The 21,528-nt window shown below is 34.0% G+C and overlaps 1 protein-coding gene across 5 annotated transcripts in view; it reads right to left on the bottom strand.

Annotated features, from left to right (window-relative positions):
• Window positions 1-21,528, bottom strand: part of LOC126923587 (metabotropic glutamate receptor 7-like) — a 43,688-nt gene extending 22,160 nt beyond the window's left edge. For 2 of the 5 annotated variants that reach the window (XM_050737193.1, XM_050737192.1), the window contains exons 1-2: window positions 21,039-21,527; window positions 20,795-20,907 (exon numbers count right to left, since the gene is read on the bottom strand). The gene's annotated coding sequence lies outside the window, so the exon portion shown is untranslated. Of the gene's footprint in view, window positions 1-20,794; window positions 20,908-21,038 lie in introns of all 5 variants that reach the window. The other 3 variants (XM_050737191.1, XM_050737195.1, XR_007713227.1) reach the window with 2 other exon arrangements.

The following is a 21,528-nucleotide window of genomic DNA, read 5'->3' as shown; positions in this document are numbered from 1 at the left end:
TGTTGTGCGGATGAGATCTTTGAAAGTATAAACTGATTGAGAAAGTCAACCGTGAATTTTCAGAGAGTTGATCAGAGCCAGAATTAACCCGTAATTAGGAAACTTTCTAATACGCGCACGAATACCTGTCATTATTGAGAATATCGCGTATCGGAAAATGGTATGATATTAGATTTTCACTTCGAAGGAACACGAATATTAATAATTACAGCCTCGTCGTCGCCTGTTCAATACCAGTTGCTGTGTTGTAATCTTGCTCGTAGATTCGACCACCTCAACACGTGGCCCCTTGATTGATGTAGATGCACATTGCTAAGGTACTGTTAATCACGGGAAATTACCTATCATAAATTACGAACTGACTGATAACCCACACTCTCATTCAGGATGGTACAGCGACAAGAAACGTTACCTAAGTATGACGCGCAAATTTTCACGAAACTTGGCACGTAACTTTTTTTACCGATAATTTTCTATATTTAAAGGAACTAGCTTAGAGAATGTTTAAAGAAATTTAAAGAATGAAAGCTCGCAAAGAGATAGAAAATATTTTCTTAGAATATTTTGGAAACTATTAGAGATAAAAGCAATTATATTAAAAAAAAGAAAAAAAAATGAAATTGTTGTAGTTTTGAGTAGACTGATCGATACAATCTTCCACCCTCTACAAATTATTCGTTAATTAATACATCGCTATTATCTGTTATATTTATATTACAACACTTCGGACTTGTGAAATTAATGTCGTTAAAAATCGATAATGAAATAATCAAAGAGAAAACATATAAAAGTTACAAACTAATTTAGTAGTTATTTCGATGTTAAATCTGCAGTCACCAACGAAACGTTGACGCAGTGAGCACTTCTTTAACGTCACACGGTTTCCGTGATATGAGAGATATCCGAAGGGCATGCAAGTTCTCGCTTGGATAATGCTCGCTTAAAATAAAATTATATTAAATACAATTTTACAAATTATACATTGTAACGAGTAAATTATCATACAAAATATTTTCTCTTTCTTTCAACGAATTACATGTACGGTTCCATTCTCTTGTCACATTTTGAATAATCTCTTTTTCTTAATTTTTTCAAACGAGATACATTTTATAAAATAAGAATGCATCCAATCTCTGCTACTTTACTACTACTACAAAATATCGTGATAAAACGTCGGAACAAAACGTTTCACTAGAAGGTGTAAATTAAAGATTGTACTATACGTTATTTATTAAAATATTAAAATAGGACATATTTGGAGAGTTACAGCAAAACAATAAAAAGTAAATGCGGAATGTATCTCAGTAATAAAGCATTGCGTTTTGTATATAGAAGTATTTTATCATAACTACAAAATAAGATGTCTCGTGAAAATAGTCTAGTCTCGTAAATATATTTGCCATGTAATTTTTCCTTTAATAATACCCCTCACAGATTCAATTATTTGATAATTGTTTATTCTTGCTTTTATCAATTCTCAACATACACACAACATGCACATCGACAACCAGAATAAATTACTAGCAACTCAACGGCAGACTATTAAATGGTAATCTATGTATGGTGTATGATTTATGAATTTGAATCAATAATTCTCGGTTCCGCGTTGCGGAGACACGTCGCATCATCATCGATTGCATGCAACTTGGTATCAGTTATAGCGGCATATAATACTCTCAATTCCATTTCATTCCATTATGCTATTTTCTCGCGTAATAATATCCTCGAGTTGCAATTACGTTATTTTCACTCTGCGTACGCATTTTCCACCGCATAGTCCAAGAACTGGTCGAAAAATAATTTCACAATTTTCTAGCATTTGAAAGTTGAAGAGAGCTTGTCGATCGAACGATTTTATCGAAGTGCAAGGCATTTAATCATTTCGAGAACTGACGCTGAAAAACTCGTTAAACGATCGAATATTCCCCGACGCGAAATAAAAATTCTTCCAACATCTACGGTAGCTTTTAAAGAAAAAGCGACAAAATTAATCGAACCGTTCCTTCGGATATCCTTCACGCTGAATTTCCCAGGAATTTCAGTAGATCGTGAACTATACAAACAGACAGGCGACCACCGACTGCCACGAGAAACTTTTGCACACCGCAAGAACGTTCCTTAACATTCTGATATTCGAAGACGCGGTTAATAATCTCGATAATAATCGTATAAGAAATATGTATGAACGTGAGCTAAGACTTGTTGTACGGCGGTTCTTACTATGTGGCCTGTGATCTAAAAACAGAGAATGCAGGTTTTGCAGCCCTCTACATAGCCGTATACTCTGAATAAGAACAATCATATCGGGGAATTTCATCCTGATTGCCACATCACCGTGGAAAAAGGAATTTGGTGTGAATGTTTATGGCGAGTAACTGAATTTCGAGTGGTCGTGCTTTACTCTGAAACGCTTGAAAGCAAAGTGTGAAAGAAGAGTACATGGCAGCCCAAGCTTTTGAGTGGACACGATGGTACGTACATAGATGTGTCCTGGGAATATCTGCGTAGTTTGCCTGGACTGAGTGAAAAAGAGTGTAAAATGAAGAAGAGGAAAATGTGTTGGGATTGCTGCATGTTGTGTGAAAGAGTTTAGTTCCTCCGGCGGTGCCGAGAGTGAGAGTTTTGCGTCGCTGAGTGATTTTGTTTCCCGTCTTTCGTACGATCGAATTGTAGTTTAATTGAGAGTAATAACAATTAGTTAGAACCGCATCATTAAACAGATTGTATATTTGAACGATACGGTTTGAATGGGTTTCATTAACGTGGCTAGTGAACGAAAATTCGGCCAGACTGCCGTTTCATTTTTCACTTGTTTCATTTATCGACACGTCTATTGATTTCGGCTGGCAGTGGAGCAAAGGAAAGGCATCTGTCGAAATGCAAATAATCCACGTAAAGGAAATGTCAATAATGTTACCGTCATAGAGCTAGAATTGTATCGACGAAAGGAGAATTGGAAACTGTGAAAATAGTTGGTTTAGAAATTGTTTGATAAGATCAAGGTTACGTTAAAAATCTTTTGGCAAGAACAATGGCAAAACAGAACTCAAGAAAGTAAAATTAATAAGTAGATTATGAAATTTTATGCATTTCTGTAAAATGTTAATGCGTAGAGAATATGCATAAAAATACAAACATATGAAATACTCAAAGTATAATATTCGTTATGATATCTGTACAGTAGGTATAATTAAGTGTTAATTTCTTGTTTCTATCTGCCTCTGTAAAATTATTATAATGCCTAGAAAGATTATGCAACGTGAAAACGTTGGAACCCCTAAATCAAAGATAAACATTTAGGATTACTTTATGGGTCGTGCTTATACATATATCTTACATGCTTGAATACCTAATTTGTTCAAACCATCCATCACTATCTATCTATTCAGTATATCCTGAATTTTGGAATTTTCCAAACAAAATCTATATTTGGTACCAGCTATTGAACTAACATCGAATGTAATATTCCAGATATCAAAGATCAATATTTTATAAAATATTTGTCTCGTTATTGTAGCAAATGTGAACAATAAATTGTAAAACTGTTTAAAAATTGGAATAAACTAGCACGTGTGTTTTATATTTTCTCTAAATAAGTCAGATGAGGCGAGAAACGCTTTAGAAGAGAAATACAGTAGCGTTTCCTTCCTTTTTCGTTATTTTTCATCTCATTCGGATCGTTGAGAGGCGAAGATCACGGTATCATATATGCCGAGAGAAGATCGCTATACTCTCATTTTCCTAAATAGGACTTTTATTAAATTTCTTTTCCTACGTTGCCACTTACCATAATTTCAGTCAATTTCGATAGAAAAGGAATTTTGTCGCATCTTAAGAGTATCCCATAGAAGGAATACGTATAACCAATATTTTTAGATTAAAATGGAAAGCATACAGTTTCTTGGAAGAAGCGAAGTGTAACGCGAGAATAAAAATATGATTTTTGCTCTGTTACTTTAAAACAAACCACGGTAAACGCGAAATCCTTACTATACAGCATAAAAGACTGTGAAACTCGTGGGATCGAAACAAATTGCGTGATTGAAAATAGATAAAACGTATGTAGACAAAATGAGCTACTTTTATGTCAATGATGTTCACGAAATTCACATTTACGCTTTCTATTTATATAACAACGCATTAAGAAATTCTTAATTGTCGTACATTTTAAAGGAATTACAGAATTGTGAATATATGCAGGAGCTTTAAATATTTTACAATTTTACGATTGCTTCCTGCGTCTTACTTTTTAAACTTTGAAGTTCAAAATTGCATGGAACGTCTCGAAAGTACGTAAAATATAGGCGAACAACATTTATAAACAGCATACAATAAATATGAAATTTCAGAGACGTTTCATTGCGGCAAGTCTAAGAATTATCGTTTAGTTGAAACTTTAAAATCAATTTCGCTCTGCATCGTTAAAAGGTGCTCTGCTTCATAGTTTTTCCAATACAGAAAACGTCCGCCCTTCTGACAAACTTTGGGTAACTGCTAACAAGGCTTGTCCTTTAAGTCTCTTTGATCCCATCACTTGAGATTCCAGAAGCAGCCACGGAGCGCTCGTTTTAGACAGTACGTTAATCATTTTCTTTTTCTTTTATATTCCATTTTCATTGTCCTTTCCTTATTCTTATAAATGATCCCTGTTGTAAGAACGTGATTAGATAATTCTGATTATTAAGCGTAACTGAATTACGAATAGTTTGGTATATCGGTACTTTTTCGACAGAAATCAATTACATTTATTGGATGAATGAATGGATGGATGTTTCGTTTGAAACGACGCAACAAAAATTCTGTTCTGGAAACGTAGAAGTTTCAGATTAAACAAAAATTAACTTCAATTCGCGAACCTAAATCCGAATGCGAATTTATGGTGGAAACTAAAATATTACACGAATAAATTCACCTATCGAAACAAGACAGAATTATTTAAAATTGCGAGGGAAATCTGGGAGGAAATACTACAGATAAGAGTATTAATAATAATTCGCTGATCCTATGATAGGCTGTATTGATACTTTGTAATTTTAAATTAAAAATTTGTTGATTTAATAAGGATATGTTTTTGGTATTAGTTAAAATTCTTCTAGATGAACATATTTCAAATAAACGTATATGTACAGGAGATTTAATTTAGCTGGGAAATTGTGTAAGTACGTAACTCTACGCGTACTGTTTCCTCGCACTGCTCATCCTGCTTTACTTTGTTTCACGGCTTTAAATTCTTTCATGTACGAATTATTAAAAGTTCAAGGAGAAAAAAATGTTCCGTTTTCTAATTATCTCGCTCGGCTACACTTCATCCATTCGTCTTTACGGGTGTCTTTGTCTGAAATTTAAATAAGTGGGCAAATATGCTGTCCGCTGCAGAAGAATCGCGAAATTTCGAGGGCATCTCCTGCTAATGCTGTCGGCGTCCTGCATGCTCGCCTGTCCATCAAAGTCAGGTGTGCTGTGCGTTCATGTGCCGGTCAACGTTAATTAAGAAGTCCGCTAGTCCAGATATGCATTGTTGTCCACGTATGCCAGTGTTTCTCAACCTTTTTCAAACTACAACTCCATTTTCCGGCAAAATAACGCATGATCGTACTCTGCTAAAAAGACGCTTTTAATAGAAGGAGCGTTCATACGATCAATATTATTGACCATATTATTGTCAATATTTGAGGTTTTCAACATTATCGTGGCTAGAAGACCCCTAGACGATCAATATATTATTGTCAATACGATGTTGAGAATCATAAATTCATCTATAATGTTGCCTATTGATTAGAACCATTGGTGGAATATCACGATAAAAAGCTGTTGGAAGTCGTCTTAACGAAGCTTTCTATAAAAATAATTACAGCTGTCGGATTGTTCGAAATTTAAGAAAAATTGAGACACAACGTTGAATAGCATCTGCTAGTTTCTTTGATGATACTCTGCTGCCTATAGAATAGCTGCACGAGCTTCTTTTTGAGAAACTCTTTGTCATCTTCAATAATAGATTCCTTCAAGTAGCTTTAGACTATCCAATTTTTTTCCCACTGGAGGATTTTATAAAAAGTAGAATAAATGATAGTAAGCGCGTGTCATATTCGATATATAAAATGAACGGAGTTGAATATCCTAGCTGACATTCAATATTCTTTATCTAGTTGGACAACGAAACCCTTTTAACTAATCAATTCTGAATTTTTCCTTTTTAACTAAAAATAGGAGATGTTTTCGTCATAGAATTCCAGTATTTTAATAAAAGTGCGATAAATAATTTTATGTCTGCGGAATTTCCGGGACAAGTCGATAATAAAATAACCACGACGATCTCTCAGGAAACATTTTGTTATTTCCTCAAGTTTGGAACGTCACAGGTTGAGAATCTATGACGCGAAGGTTCAGTTTTTTATTTGTAGAAATAAAATTACGATATTTAAAAGGTTTCTGTCTATCGTAAACATTATGCCATCGTAAATTTCATTATAATGTAAAGACATTAAAATTGTAAGAAATAACAAATGTCTCGTTCATCGTAATTAAAATATTCCATTCTTATGCCTAATTTATTATCATTCAGAATTATGGTATTACAAACGTAAATCACGATATTACTTAGGAGAAACTGACTTATACTTATTCTACGAGCAAGTAGAAAATGGTTTACAGGTAGCAAATTAGAAAAGAGGATAGTAATAAAAGCAACAGAAATAAAATTAAAATCTCATGAATGAAACATCAAGGAGATATCGAGACGTGTAGTAAAACATATTTACACGAAGAGAAAATGTGTATACGATGAAATGAAATCTAAGCTGTTCTCCATAAAAGAGGAATGCAATTTTACTGTGTAATAACGCAGCGAACATTAATTGGAACGAGAGCTATGACAGAACAAAATTAGTCTCTTCAAAAAAATTAATCGAAAATGCAACAGAAATTTTTTATCAAAGGGGTCATTTGCAGAGAAATTGATTTTTTAAAAATATCGAACGCATCTATACCTGTCACGTAATGTATGATGTACTTCAGTGAGATTTTTTCCCTCTAATAATATCGATAGTACGTACAATAATAAATTATATAATAAAATGTTTTCGAATAATTGCTTCGTTGAAACCGTGGAATAAAATCTGTAGGATTTTATTTATTTTATCATCAAATATGCTACTATATATTACGCAAGAATTGTATTATTATCACAAACTATTATTATTACTAGGTATTTACATACTATTTATACTATTATTTATTATTTAGGAGAATTACTACGATGCTATTGTACCGAGTACTGATAACATGTATAAAAACTAGATAATTATTAAAACGATTGTTGCAAAATGTACGTAGAAAATGTTCGCTCTGGAAGTCACCTAGTTTGTTAACTTATTCACTGGCATTCTTTCTCGCACAATGGATATTAGTCAATGGCTAGACAAAGATGTATTGTTCATAACTTCTAGCGTAGCTTAACTTTATGTAGCATGAAAAGTTGAAACAACTGTTTGCTGCAGTTGTTCGACTTTCGTTATGTTTCGAATATAGATAATCGATATGATATGTTTCCATAAATGAAAATCGTGCTTACAATTAGATTTCATTATATCTGATTAGATATGCACGTACACAAAGTGATTCTAATAACTGGGCCAAACTATTGGTATCTCTGTTCTAAGCGAAGTTACACAGGAAAATTTCCCTCTGTTTAACTAACTATACCATCCTGTGGCGCGAGTTTTCTCGCAATAACATCCACGCCTGTGCAAACTGCGATTCCACTTTTATTCTCATATGGAACCACTTTTTACACAATTACTTTTTCTCCATAAATTGATTTTTTTTCACTTGTTTCGCGAGTAACGTTATTGAAAACTCGATGATTATTTCGATATCAATATTTTTCATCCCGCGCGGATACGAACATATTTCATCGTATTTAAAATAAGTATATCAAGTTGGACAAAAATTGAAAAAGAGATAATCGAACGATATTGTTTTTGGGCAGTCGTTTTGTGTTCGAGTATATACCAATTACATGTTGCAGAGTTTAGCGTAGTTCATAAATGAATTGATGATATACAGGTGTTGGACAAAATAATGGAAACATCTCTTATATGACATATATGCAATATACGTATACGATATACATATGTAAATTTGTGCTCTCGCGAAACATATGTAAAAAAGTGGAATCCAAGCAAGCGTTATGTTTTTCCTACTAAATAATATTTTTAATATCGTACTTTTTTTATTCTATATATTTTTGCATATATATTGCGCACATACACGTACATTCTATGCATTTTTGCACCTTTTAATTTCTCACGGATAAAAATTCGCAATCTATCAATGACAGCTCTCGATAACAAACTAGTACAGACATGATAGATGTTTATTAAAAATATATTTTTGAAATATCTGAAATACAAAATAAATACTTGCCGAGGTTCCTTACACTCTTATTGATTTGATCACGTTATACTTTAATCAATGCGGATACTGTCTATGTGATTTGTCCCTTTGAAAACGCTGTATGAACGTATTGCGAAATTTTCCCCACGGAAGGATTTTGGTAAGTGAAAATGTTCTGTTGCAAATGTTTCTTTAATTACTGGAATTTTCTGGCTGCACGACTATGGGATAGCGGAATTATGAATTTTGTAACAGCTGTGCAAAGACTTTCAGATTTTTTCCAGTCGTTAAATGTATCACTAATGAGATGCGTTATCATCACACGCAAAAACTGAAGAATACCTAGCACAAGGTTTATATCTGTTCAAAAACATTCTTCTAAGAGTCTGAAAGATCACCTTGTAGATTACGTCCTAGTCCGGTCTAATGGCTCTTTCGCGGATGATATATCGTGCTTCAAGTTCGAGAGATGAGATTTCTTTGCATCGGCATCGCATAGCTGGGGCAATATTAGTGCAAAAATTAGAAGAGCAACCGGCTGAAAGAGGAAAAGAAATACACTTTGAAAAAATTCACATTGTTTCATTGTTCAGAAATCCAGGTATATAACTATGAAAAGGAATTTTAACAGATAGCGATTAAACTACACTTGATCAGAAGTTTAAGTAAAAATAGCATATTAGTTGAGCTAAAAGTTGCAAATGTGACGCGTTCGAATATTTTCACCTAGCTATTTTTCATCTTGAATTTAAAATCGGCCCAAGTATGAAGCGTAAAATTTAGCAAATCTTTGACGACGAGTACGAAGCATCGTTGGAGCATCCTCGAGAAATATAAAACGAATGCCTGTTTGCCAACCTTGTCCATTTGTAGTAACTCGAAACTCATGGAATATGCAATGTTCTATATCTTATACAACTCCAGCATTTTGAATGTTTGCAAGAACCTGTCTGAACTCGTAACTATGAAAAAACAAACGAGAATATCTTACGCTTGGTCTATCTTATTTGAATTCTAGAGCCATTACTTATACGAACAGTGTATTTCAAGTGATTACGTTGATAAACTTATATGAAGTAGCGGGACGAAACTTATGCGGCAATCTAATATAATGCGGAGGAAAGCGGCTTCAATTTGGAAATGCATTCTGGCCGAATACCGTCCAACGTTGGAATAAGAGCGGTTCAGGCTATTGTTCATCATCAATTCATCCTCTACGAATCATAGTTAAACAATCGTAACTATTATATCTGCAATTGGACTACCGCCTTCGTCGCTTTGAATTATATTAACGTAATCTCGATACAGGATCATTGGTAATGTAAGTAGACGAGAGCCAATTTAAGTCTGTCGATAGTTACGTTGTATCTGGAATTATGGAAACGCTCGAAGAAGGCACATCTTCGTGAATTTCATTTCTTTTCGCTATTATACGTAAAATAATATTATTTGCTGCACTCTATCATCAGCAGACATTCTGCTCGGATAGCGAAACGTTTGGATATTGCAGCAGAACGTTCAGATATCGAGATACTCGGATAATGGTGTTCGGATACGAGAGGTTCTATTATACTGCTACAAGATTTGAAAGGAAACTGCTATTGTTAAATTCGTCCACAACTCGTACGAAATTAGAAAAATTCATATTAAAACAATAATTATTCTTCCTTGTTGTATGTAACTATTTTTATAATTTAGACAAATTTTGGAACAAAATTTGTAATTTATATGATTACGAGTCCTTGATATTTCTTAGAACTTAACAGGATAAAGCTATAGATTCACTGCGTTTTTGCGCCTTGATTATCGTCTCTGACCAGCACTATTGATTCTTCTCTCTCTCTCTCTCTCTCTCTCTCTCTCTCTCTCTCTCTCTCTCTCTCTCTCTCTCACTCTCTCGCTCTCTAGAATTGAGAAGCAAATTTCGATTAATGTAATGTTAAAATACATACACACACAGATATCATTTTTAAATATTTCACGCGTGTATTGTACGCAATATTTCAGTAAATTTGTGAAACAAACTTATGTAGAAAGATATAATGTTTTAACTAAGACATGATACAATATGAAAACCTCCATTCTAAGCGTGTCACACAATTCTCGGTAATCGGACTGTGGTGAATAAGAGATTAAGTGGCCTTATTTCTCGTTTAAACAAGTGTCATGTACAGCTGTTCAAGAAGTCGAGTTTATAAAGTTGTCGTGCAATAAAGCAACTTTAACTTTGAAATCTCAGTGCACTTATAGTGGAAACTAGTACGGTACCTAGTCTCAAATCGATTGAAACTTATATTTCAACTGTCTTCTCTCAATTACAGAACGTGCCTTCCTATATTGCATATGCTAGTTGTCCTTTATTTATAGTTTAAACAAAATTACGTAGTTCACCAAATAATTTTATAGTGTGCTCGATGGAAAAGCGCTATTGGGAAACCAAGGGCCGTTAAACTAATCGAACAAAAAGGATAACACGTGGCCAACGCACTGTTTAAATAAAGAAGAAAAGGAAGAAAATATCAGTGGATCAGCAGCGATTAAATGCCTAATCGATTGAAAATGCACCCTTGTTCATGAGCATTAGGATGCCTAGTGGTTTTACACCGAAAACGATAACTGATTCGCATTGTTAGCGAAACGATTAATCGGTTAGAAACTTAAAAATCCGGGGGAAAAAATTTGTATGAGTCGTTTAATAGGATTAGAAAGAAATACAGAATTAATCATTGCAAGAAGAATAAAAATGTGATCATAAAAATTCCAATTAAACTTCAGTTCGATAAGTAATACAAGAAGTAATTGCGTTCCTCTCGAAAGAAAGTGGAAGAACGCTTTCAACAACAAAGAAGTTAGCCTGAAAGTACACGCATGTATACTGTAACAAGTACTTTTTTACTTGCACACACGTATACACTCAGTTTTCTTTCAACCCTTTGAATAGTGAAGTGGTTGCTTGACCAAGTCAAGAATACAGATGCCAGGGTTACTGTGACGTGATGTTAAATTATGCAAATAAGAAAAGTGCTTTTTCATGTAAATATGTAGCATATATGTACACTGACGATCACACATTATCATGCAAAGTTGTTCCGCTTCTCTGCTATATACTTTAAACTTTTTAACGTGGTGGAAATTTTGTCCTAAGGCAAGCGGCGATATTACGCTGTCGATACTGTTACATCCATATTTATAGATAAAACACAAACATTTGACGTTCGTATCTGACATGTAGCTGAAATTTTCATTTGTTACATTAATTAATCTAAAGAGTGAAAATTTGCAGAATGGCAGTTTCACTACGAAATAAGAAATCGTTAAACGAAATATATAATAGATACGGCTATGACAATTGAATAATAATAAAATATATACTTGACTTTATTGATTTCTAAAACGAAGAGAGATGTATTGAGATGAAAGTTCACTTATGACAGCATAAACGTAACGTTCTTTGATCCTAACGTTCAAGGGTTAATACGAAGATATCGAAATAGGTTCTGAATAAATTTCTCGGCGAAAATAAAATGAAAAATAATCAAAGGCTACAAAATTGCTCGAATTCATAGGGTTCAAACTTCGACGGAGTGCAAAGGTCAGGTATGCAACGTACTTAAAAATGTTCTCAAGAGGAAAAGTTCCTTATACACGAAGAAGGATTCTCTTGAAAGACCATGGGAAGAATGTTGTTTTCCTTTCGTTCCAACGAAGAAACGTGTACCAAGTAAGAATTTTACATGTAAAATTAAATTCACCTATCGTGCCATTTTTATTCCACATCGTACCATTTTTTCCTCCTCAGAATCTGTTGATAGAGGACCTCTAAAACCATTAAAACCTTTGCATCTGCAAAAGTCAATTCCGATTAGCATAGCTTTTATAATCGTTTTACTTTCAGCCATCTAAGCGAGTCGAATCGTGCTGTGCATTCAGATTGGTTAAAATGGTATGGTGGAAATAGAACATATTAAAATAAAATTCTCCGCTCGATTCCATCCTCGTACGTATACTAAACATCATAAAGCTCATTAACAATGTAAGCAAGCTTCGTACAAATTGTTTGCAAGTTGAACAACTTTCAACACTGCTCTGTTATATCCATTTGTAGCGTATTAGTGTTGGTTTATTACGTGCTACGAGTATTTAACGAACTTAGGACCTGCTCTAACAACAATCAGAGTTTTTCAGGCTTTTCAAATGAAATTATTATAAACAGTTGTACCATTCTATAATAAAAGGTATAGCGACCCATAAAAGTACTTGAAAATTGTTGTTCCATATGTCATATGCGCTACAGGAAACTTTTTGAAATTTTAGTAGCAACGAGGTTTGTAAATTGATGAAATTATACTGGTAAAGCTTAGAAGCAACATGAAAATGTGTATAAAAAAAGTTACAAGTTATTTACTGCAAACAGATATAAATAAAGAAATAAGTATCGGTAAAGTACAAGTTCGAAGTTTAATAGTCTACAGTTTCCCATCTCGTAAATTGAACGTGATTTCTTATGATTGCACGTTTCATAATAAAACTGGATCTTTTCACTGAACTTTCCCTTTGAGTTCGTATAAAATATTTCATCTAATCAGTGATTTCATTTGAACGAGTTATTCATCGAAGAATGTGCGGATACGTAGTATATTTCTATATGAAAAGATATACTGAGACTGAGACATATCGAATAATTGTCACTCGAAGCGTCTATTTCAAAAGAACCCATTTTAATATCGTGCATAACTAAACAGACTAAGATAAAAATGCCAGTGTGTACACACTATATAAATGTGTGTATATAAAATTTAGCTGTTTTTTCATAGCAACAGGTTGGAGAAGTTATGAAAATAATACTATAAATCTTAATTTATTATGAATCTACGAAGTAAACATATTTCAGTTTGTTTCTAATAACACGATAGATTATTATTAAATATTTTGATAAAAGATATGCTTATAATCGAGGGATTAACAATTACTTGTTTTCAAGCATGTGCACGATATAGTAATTAAACAACAGGGTAGAAAATTACGAATCTTCGTAATCCCTCGAGTAATGGTTTGTTATGTGTAATATATCTGTGTCAGTTGTCATTCTGTGTGAATTAAAATATCGAATTGAGAAGTTTTATCAACAAGGAAGGAAAAACTTCCGCATTTTCGAAACGTGCCAAAACATCTATTAAAAATAGTAGCAAAATTCATTCAACATTCGCTGCCAATTAAGCTAACATTTTATTTTCCTCTTTGTTTTGTTGTATTTTTTGAACTTTGTTTATTCTACGCTTGCAGGCTTATTTTATTTATTATTATTGTATACTATTTTGGTAAATTCTCATACCATTTTTCAATGATAGTTGTATCGTTGCGTTGAGTATACTTAATTGTTGAACATAATTTCTGATAAGGTCTCTAGATACATTTGTTTGTCCCATTGAATTCTGTGCATTAAATTGGATATTGATTTCACGTGAAAGCTATTACGTGTTCATAAATATCGAATAAACCAAAACGCATAATTGGGAAGACACTGTCCGAAAATCCAAATTTCTATATTCATGTATATCATAAATTATTAAATAAATCATCATTGTCTCTTTAATTATAGTAATAAACTATTTGATAGATTCATTGTTTGAGAATTACGTAGGTATAAAATATCCAACGGTATTTTATCCGTACAGTTTAACGATCCAGTTTTTATTAATAATCCCGCAAGAAATTGAAAGATGATCCACTTAATTTTTCCACGTTCCGTGTAAATCAATTCCCTGAAACAAACGTTCTGTATACGAAGTAAATTTTTCCCGCGAATATAAAAAGCATTGGTACAGTAACCATTTTCGACAAAAATGTTATGGCACTTTGTTTATTTTAGAAATATTATATCTTCCCTATAATTAACTGAATCATGTAAATGCAACGCTGAAGCAGTCGCACGAAGAAAAAAACCATCTCGAGAGCAAACTAGAATTTTGAAACAAGTATCGAAACAAGTAGTTAAGGTCGAATATTTATCTTGCCTAAATATTATGTAGCAGCAAAGATAAACGAGCGGATCGATCATTCATTATTCAGCAGATAACTTCCTCTCCACGATTCCGTCTTCCTTGACACCCTCGAATGCTACAAGTGGTAATGCTCAATACGAAATACCAAGATCTTTGTACGATATAATTACCAATGTATCAGTCTTTTAGTTTTTCGGGAGACAACTGTTAATTAAATTTCGACGTTATTCAAATAATAACGATTCACGATTGTTAACTGTATCGGATATTGTTCAATTGTATAAAAACTAGAATTATATACAATTATCAACCACATAAAATATTATTTATTCGTATTCGTATTTAAAGTGAAGAATATAAAATAGATCACGTTCTTTTTATTTTAACGCTAGAATATAGAATTTATCTTTTTATTTCTACATAGAACGTGCTCCTTCAAGTAGAAACTAGTTGCTTCGAAAAGAGCAGTCACGTTTAACCGAAAGTCGAATAAATGTTATCGATTGGTCTCACTGACATCTCCTAGTATCGAGTAAGACAGACATTTATATTGTACATCGCGTCGGTTCGATCCCACAGCAAATATTTCATGTTTGTACACGCCAAGTAAAAGTAGAATCTTTATACACTATACATATACATATACGTAAGTACGTTTTATGTAAGAAATTGACCGATTAATTATTTCAAAGTAAATTGAGCGCATAATTAAAAAACAAAAAAAAAATAAATAAAAAAAATAAAACATAAGCTACACGATACTAGAAGTTGCTAGAAATGTAGTATCACACAGCCATGTAAGTTTCTATCGAAAAAATAAAAGCAATTACAGAGGAAGAATCGTAAAAGGTTTACTGTCGATGATCGAAATATTGGATGCGGTCCAATTGTTATTTCACTCAATTTGATCGCTTGATAACGAACAATGCAATGTGTGCGGATGTGCGGCACGTGCATCTATAAACGACACGTAGGTATACATTGTGTATGTTGATACAGTAAATTTATCTTATCAAGGTGGAAAATTCATAGGTACTACTAATGAAAACCGAAGTTTTGTTACCTATGAACCGATATGACGACAAATTGAGTGCCTGAAATAGCATCTTCAATAAGGGTTGTTCTTCCACGATCTACACTATCGTTTATAGGTATCCAAACGCTTTGATCGATCTATAACGACGGTATTTAAATTTCACTAAAATGCACAAATCAACGATGGATTATGCATTCATCATATTAATCAAGTTATTAATCGTATTAAATCAATTTAATCGCGTCATAATATTAGTAACAATCTCTCAGAAGGATTAAGTTGAGATTAATTTTCAACGTTTCAAGATCATATCTATCTTTTTAAATGACATTCTCTGTTCTTTTATCTTCGAAGAAACTATTAGATTAGACCTGGATAGTTCACGGGGCAAAATTATCCACTACAAAATAAGGGCGAAAAATAACAATGATAAAATAAAAATAATGATTCTTATTCGACGATTTACGAGTGACTGTCAGAGTGGCGTCGTTTATTTGTAATTATCGGATTGGCGGGGTTCATGCGCTTCTTATCACTTCCGCATTAATTGTAGCATACGCTGCAATGAATGGCTCCTTGTTTCCTACCTTCTAACATTGTCGTTGTATTATTCGCTAAGTAATGTAGCGATATGATGGATGCTTTGCACATAATACACGCACAGTAAAAGCTATAATCAATAGGATCTTCCCGAATGGATAGATAGGTTGTGGCGAGCCAATTTCGTGAATAGCTCGTCCGCTCGACGTAACGCCACTTAACTTACTTCTCCAGAGAACGCCAAGACGTATCATGTAGCAGAAAAAAGAAGCCAAATACATCGGAAGACATGAAACAAAGACGAACGATCGTAACGTGTGCTACAATCAATCCGGAAGTGATAAGAAATGTACGAGCCCCTTTCATCTGTCGATTGCAATGTCACGACTGCCGACGCAAACGTACACTATACCACTTCGAGCACCCTTTGTGACTTGAGAATCGGTGGTCTGTCGTTTTATTTGTCATCGGCTTGACCTTGTGCTATAGGTCATTGAAATCTCCTAGATATCTACCATTGTACCGTAGATATGATAAATTGTAGCGTGTCGCTAACAAGCACAATGACGACAAAAAATATCGACGCATGCTCTCGTTTTTCGATAAAGCTTGTTTGAAACTTTCTTTTATTTTGATATCAGCATGCTTTATGACCCCTTCTACGACGATCAACTTTCGTGAATGAAATTTTTTCGTGTCACTAGAATTAACGAAGATAATCGAGTTACATTTTATGCACGCGTGCAAGTGTAAATATTTGTGCGTAATTTTACTTTACAGGAGTGTTAAAGATGAATGTAAATATTTAGAAAAGTCTAGACAGACACGCTCGGTTCTTATTTATGTACTTTGGAATATCCCTTTCCTTATTAAAGCGTTATGTAATTTCCTGATAAAATGACAATGAACGATTAAATAAAGACTTGCCCACTCTGCTTAACGTTTTAAAGTCTTTTCCGCGGAAAAGCTTTAAGACTTTCAAAGAGACGACTTTCAGACAGGTACGCTACAATGCCAAGCAAATGAAAAACACCGCATCAAAGAAATAACATACATTAAAGTAAATAGTTTAAGCAATTATTACCCGTAAGATATTTCTCAAGATAACATGATCTTTTCGAGTCTGTCGCGATTTTACAAAAATCTTTGTTTATGACATAAAAATAGAGTAATATATTCTATTGAAAACAAACAAATTTCAGGATATATATATATATCGCGTCAACAGAGAGTAGAAATTGAAAAATATTTTATCGAAGCCGAAAACAACAGATAGATACCCTAACTTTTCAGCGATACTGTAATATTTTGCTGGTTTCTATTCAAGTTCGCGTGCATGACGTATGAAACGACATATCTCAGACAGAAACTATTCACACTGGACAAATATTGGTCGAACTTTGCCAACCAACCATGTTAGTCGCGCTATATATTGATAAATTGATCAATTGTGCTACTACTATAGTTACGTGAAATTGAAACGATAATCCATCATTGGTTAATAATAATAAGCTCTGTTTCATTGTAATTCCATTAGTCGCTTAATGTTCTACACGATGAAACGTATATAGCGCACATATATACAAGTGTATTTTTCCCTTGATAGTGCTTTGAGTAGTATATATATATGCTATGTTTTAGAGCAACTACCGGTATTAAACTTTGAATTGTAAATGAAATAGTTGCACGTAAGTACATAAAGCTGATTGCATTCCTCTCTTCGGGTTGCCCTGTCCTAGAGAGTTCAAAACACGCTTAAGCTCACTTTTTACCGATCACGCGTGTTTTTGCCTGTTTTCCAGATCAACAGAGCGTAGGTATTCATCGTAATCTACGGAAGGAAAAGTTTATAAATTAATGTGTCAGAGGATATATTTCACTAATTAAAACGTAAAATGTGGGAGTGGACTGACATCGCTTTCTATAATGCCATTAGAAACTTTTCACTGAGCGAGAACGCGAAAAGAATGCAGAGTTAAACACGCATTTTATCAACTGCTATTGTTTCCACGGCTATAAACGAGGTACGAAGTTGAAGGTATAGAATCCTTTTCTGTTCCTAGGGTTAATTATAATTCTACTAGGTTTGAAAAAAATGCTGAGAAAATTGAGGAAACCAAAGACAAGTTGAAACAGGCGATAAAGAAACAAAAGAAAGTTTTAAAGAACAAACGGAAGAAGAGAGTAACCGCGACCGCGGATTTTTATGCAAATTCATATTTTCATGAATACAATTAAAGAAATGGAATGTAAGTAATAATAGGATCCGAGTACTTTCAGTGTCTTATATTTTTAGATATTTGCCGCGTTCCCCGCAATTTTTCATCTACAAATACAGACGAAAGAAAAATAGAGGAAAGTCTAGAAAATCTTATGATAGAAAATTCGTACCCTACGAATACAACTAAAAAGATCGAATGTAAGAAGAATGTTATTTCTATTAAATTCTAAACCATTTTATACGTTTTTTCGCCTTCGAATTTTTCGTAAACATTTTCGGTATAGCAATAGTTACATTCAGCAGCTGAAAGTAGTTATTTTCTCGTCACAGTACCGGATGAAACGCTAACTATAACGTATATTTACGCTTTTATTGGCGTCTTAAGTAACTGTCAGAAAATGTTACGATCCAGCGACATTAACATTTGACATATTGGTCGAGGCTCAGCCTTTATTTCTAAAGTTGGAGATGAACCTGCTGGGATCGATAGTTGGAAACTACTGATCGTTCAGTTATGTTAAAGTTGCCGGAGTATATAATCAAATTTCAATTGTAAACCGTTAGAAAATTTACAATTGATTAGAAGAGAATACGAGCCAGCGTTCCATTATGATTTCAAATCTATCGAACTGCACACGGAAAACAATCACGTGGCTCGCGATTGTAAACCGTGAGAGATCAGTCGTTGTTCGATCAATTTGATGACCTATTATACGATAGAAATCACCGATAATAAAAGAAAATTGCGAGAAAAAACATGATGTGAATATTTGAAGGAAATTCACAAATTCCACTAAAGTCCGCAATTTTTAATAAAATTGTTCAATATTTCTTCGATATTGTTCGATAGATGCTACTCGGATATTTTATTAATACCTAGAATATTAGCGAATTAATATTAATAATACCTCGAATATTAGCGAGTATTGGTGAATAATTAAGATTATCAAGAAGTATAATTAATTAGAGGTACATAATACTTTATAGACACTAATTATTTTATTAGTAAATCCAAAATTTATCATCAGTTTTATATTTTGAAGAGCAAAAAGCGATTAACGTATAATATTAAAATATGTGAAAATACAGTTAATATTAATTAAATAAGTTAATGACTCAACAAACGGAAGATTGTTGTATGTTTCCACTGAGAGAATGCTAATTGACAGAAATTCAATGGATTTTCGATTAAAGCGTCGTTATTATCACATTATGAAGAATGTACGAGCTTACAAACCGCTGAGAATTAATTTCATGCTGTTTTTAAAAAATCCCTCTCTTTCCAGAACTATACGAATAATCGTTTGTGAGTAAATAGTCATTTCATTGTTTCGCTTAACAGACAATTATGGTATGTTGTGATATTTTATTAAAACGCAAATATCATACGTTTGAAAGAGTCCAAATCATGCAAAACTCTATATTAAAGACAGATTACTTAAATTATAAAGCAGATGCGATTAAACATCGAATGCTTATTAGATAAAATTTCAATTAGTTTAATCCTCGATCGTGCTTACTGTAGCGTTGTATAATTACTGCTATCTAGATTCCATTTCAAACTCTTACTCAACTTTTTCCTTTTGTGTTCACCATGGCTAATAAACTCGAGTCAGTACTATAAAGTAAGAGAAAAAGTAAGTCTAAGAAGGATAGAAAGATAACTGTGGGAATATAACAAAGTTATCAATGAAGGTATAGTTGACAGAAGTAAACGATCTAAATTGCATTAAGTAAAAATTATTGCATCCATTGGAAAATTAACGAGTCATTCAAACGACGTAATTGCTCAAACACATACTCTAATGTTAATTTTGTGCGCTATGTCTCTCTCTAAATTCTCTTTGATTAACGCTACGAAAGCTGGAACATAGTAAATGAACGTTCATGCAAACGTTTAATGAACTCTTTTGCAAATATCGATATTGATCAAAAATTAAGAATCAAACGATATCTTGTATTAATTTGTCTACGTTTTTATCGTAGTAAAGTATCATTTAATGTACTGGCCAGATATCTTTGTGATAATGTTCTTTGATAACTAAGAAAATATCAAATTATCGTTCAACACCGGCCAACAGCTACGTTACTCTGCTTTCTCATTAAAAAAGATCTTTGTCAACGAAAAAGTAAAACATTGCGGTAAATGTTGTCTACGAAAGGTATCGACGAACTTTTAGTTTCAAAGTTCGAAGTCAATAGAACGTTTATGGAAGCGTCGTGAATTGAAATTAGAAAAAGAAATTCAAAGGCGTGCTGGAATTAATTAACAGTTACGCCTTCAAAGGCTCGCAATGATAGATCCTTAAAGCGAAAACTTCTATCTCGAGTTCGAATATTTCGAAATCGGATCTAGTGAACGCTCGATCGAGTTTCTATTGATTAAGATACAGCAATCGTTTCGATGACAACGAATAGCGGATGCTGGTATCGCGGTACAATGCCGTAAAACTTGTTGGCAAGAAAAATGAAAGCGCGGAAAGCCTGGCAACGCGAATCGACATGCAGGTCTACTGTATGAATACGACTAGAGGCACGGATATGTCCAGTTTCGTCGGTTTCAAAGGTTACGAAAAGAGAGTAGAAAATTTCTCTCCTTACTTTCTTTCGCAGTCTTTGTCGAGGCTTATTCAGGAAACAGCGAGGACGACGAATAATACGCGCGTTGCATTTACGTCTTTTCACCGCGGCAGACTGGTCCGTCGCACCGTTGGCTACAAATTTCAGAAAGAATGCTATTTACGACGAAGCTTTGCAACGACAATCACGATCACTAAAGGCGAATAGATGAAAATAACAGGCAACTACTAGCAAAATATGGACGTTTCTTTCGATGTGAACGTACGCTGATCGTCCAGGATGCCGACGTCGCTGCTGACGTTGACGACGCTGTCCTGTCTATCGCTTCAGAAAGCCGGAGAAGGGAGGAAAAGCTGCTCTTTTTCTCAGTGGCGCGCTATCTTTCTTTCTCTGTCTTTCTCCTTTTTCCCCGAGTTCTCCACTTCTCGTACTCCACTCTCTTTCGTCAGTCGCCTTGCTCGCTGGTGCCGCGCGCGCCAGGGAATGATCACGCTCTCTCCCTCTCTCTCTTTCTCTTTTTACCCTTACATACATACACACACACACACACACACTCCCTCCCTCCCTCTCCCTCTCTTTCTCTTTCTCTCTCTCTCTCTCTCTCTCTCGCCTTATCGTTCGTTCTTTGTCACTGATATGGGAAAAGCAACATAGCGACAACGTCGTCCACGAAAGGGCTCAGGGGAAGGAAAAAAGCAACGAAACTAGGAACGCGACACCGGTACCACGGGGTGGACTGAAGTCCCTACGAGCGC

Source organism: Bombus affinis, chromosome 13 (genome assembly GCF_024516045.1).
Source record: "Bombus affinis isolate iyBomAffi1 chromosome 13, iyBomAffi1.2, whole genome shotgun sequence".
NCBI lineage: Eukaryota > Metazoa > Arthropoda > Insecta > Hymenoptera > Apidae > Bombus > Bombus affinis.
Note: the sequence above shows the minus strand (reverse complement) of the source record. Positions and strands in the feature narration are given on the sequence as shown.